Source organism: Macadamia integrifolia, unplaced genomic scaffold (genome assembly GCF_013358625.1).
Source record: "Macadamia integrifolia cultivar HAES 741 unplaced genomic scaffold, SCU_Mint_v3 scaffold1235, whole genome shotgun sequence".
Taxonomy (NCBI): Eukaryota; Viridiplantae; Streptophyta; class Magnoliopsida; order Proteales; family Proteaceae; genus Macadamia; species Macadamia integrifolia.
This window is the reverse complement of record NW_024868128.1, coordinates 14,037-16,877: the sequence shown is the minus strand read 5'-3', so window position 1 is coordinate 16,877 and position 2,841 is coordinate 14,037.

Here is a 2,841-nt window from a genome sequence, read left to right as displayed (position 1 = left end):
ACGGCCAACGCCATGTCAGCAGATTTTGGCCGACTACGGAGGGTAGTACGGCTAGTGAACGCGAGGTTTGACTACTACGACCATCGCCTCGACGTCAACTCTAGACCTCCGACGAACGTGGTGATCATAGATGACGACGACGATGATCAGTGAGGGCTTAGCTCGCCCACACCAGCTTCTCATCTATTTCCTTTTTTATTGGACCTTGTTGTATACTTCATTTCTTTTCTCATTCCTTGTATTTGTAATGTAACTAGAATCATTTGTGGAATAATATATTTTGATAGCGATTTTTATGGTGAATTCATATGTTGAATACTTGTGTAGTTTAGTTGTGGTGTATTTTGCTACTTTTGATCATCGTCATATATGAATATATTGTTTATCAGATGTTTGTGTGAAAAATTTTTGGAAATCCCATTTTACGCCGTTATGCTGCCGAAATTTCATCAAACTAGTACTCGATAGGTTATAACATCAACTTATTACTTTTTATCTACTCTCACGCATGCCATGAATGCAACATCTAAATGCAACCCTTTTTAATACTTCTTTCCTTGGCTTTTACTCTTTAAAGCTTTTACATTAACCCAACCCCATTTCCCTATTATAGATTCTACGGGATTCTAATGGTATGCTGTGAGTGGAGCAGAGCATCATGCTCTTATACCACCGTTGTCACACCCCGTTCACACTGAACCGGGCCAGTGACCGGGTTAACACCGGTTAACCCATACCTGCCAGGATCATCTGATACTGTATTCCACCACAGCATACACACAACTAATATAAGCTCATCAGATCAGCGGAAGACTAGATTTACCTGTGAATGTTCCCATAATACTTGATACCCGAATTATGATACAATAGTTATATACATGTGGGCCCGAAGGCATGATATTTACAAAATAAAAGTACAATTCACATATCAAGTACATAAAGGAAACCCTCAAAATAATCAGAGTACACAACTCGGCTCAGTATCAAAGGCTAGAGCTCAGCTCGGCATCAAGGTTTGAGCCTAGCTCGGCATCACATGGTAGAGCTCAGCTCAGCCTCAAAAGTGGAGCTCAGCTCGGCATCAGAACTGCGGTCCCGCAGCACAACTCTCGCACGAGCAGTCAGTGCCGTGCTCTAACTCCTCAGAGGCCCACCAGTCCTCTTCAGGGAACTCGACTGTGGGACCCACCCCATGCTCGTCATATGTATGACTTGCAAAATCATCTAAAAAGGGGGGTACCCATGGGATGAGTTCACTAGCTCAGTAAGTGGTAAGATGGACCACACAGCAGTCCACACATCAAAACACAATCATATGCACTACATGCCATGCAATACATTTTAAATCACATCCACCTAAGCAACATTACTAAGTCTTTGGTTTAGTGCTACTACAGCCACAATGCGCGTATACTCCGGGTACGAGCCGCGAACTCCATCCCGCGATACGCCCATAGGGCTATCGGAGAAGGCCCACCGTGAGTACTCGAAAAAGTAAAAACATGCCGACCACCGGCTCTCAACAGAAATGTAAATGACTGAAATTAAAGGTGCTGACTCCAGCAATTTAAAAGCAGTACGATTGGCCCTCTTGAATATACCACCGGGGACTGTCCTAATGACCCACCAGGCGTTATGTCTAACCGCCACAGTGACCCGACAACCGCGACCACTGCTTCCCCCCAAATGGTAACCCAACACCTTAACCCTTGTTGGGAAGGGTCGTAGCACGGGACGGTGAAAATCCTAAACCGCATGCTCCTATATGACAATAGTACGATTGCATAGTGCCATCGCGTCCCATACCACGGGCCACCAATGCACTCGTGTCCAAGCCGACTACGACATCTAGCCTATTAATGCATTATGCACAATGATGTCAACATTCATCACATAAGCATCTCATCACTTGGCATTTAGAAAGTAAACATAGCACACATGCATAACAATGTGAGGATGACTAATCTACATAGCATTTTCATGATGGCATGACTAGACTAGATACAATTAAATGAATGCCAAACAATGCCTTGAAACAAGGCCAACATCCTCTCCCCACTTACTTGTTGTGTACAAGGATTCCCGTTCGGTACGGGTGAGATCCGGTGCGAGACACGTAGGTTTTGGTGAACCTAACATGATTGAGCGGGGTTAGTACTTCACTATTTTGGAATCAAAATAAACACGATCCAATGACACGATCATGTTTAGAATCCTAAAAGGAGGTCACACGTCCGATTTGGGTCCAATCGGACGTAAAAATCACATTCAGGGCCCCACAGGTGGGTCAGACAGCCCACCTGTCTGGCCCACCGGTCTGGATTGGTGGGCAGGTTGGCCCGTCGGTTGGGCCAGAGGGGCCTGTTAAGACCGGCGGGCAGGGTGGCCCGCCAATTAGCCCACCGGTCTGGCCCGCCGATTGTGCCCGAAGGCCCTGCCCTCTCAGGCGGGTGCCCACAGGCGGGCCAGATGGCCCACCGGTTTGGCCCACCGGTCTTGACGGAAAACCTGTTGTTTCTTCCCAACTTCCTCCATTCTTTGGGGATTCAAATGGGGGCTTTTCCCAACCCATTCTTCACACTTTCAAAGTCCTATAGGATGGTTCTAACCTAGATTTAGGTTAGATTCAAGTGATGGGAAACCATCTTACCTTCTTTGCTCAAGAACACCTTCAAAACCCCAAAATCACTTCAAATCTACAATGCTTCTCCAACCTTGTCAATACCTCTTCAAATCCTTCAAGATCAACACATAAATCATCTATCAAACCTTAGATTCATCATTTCAAAGGGGATTTACAAGATCTCAAGAAACCCTACTCAAATCAAGGGTTTAAGCTTG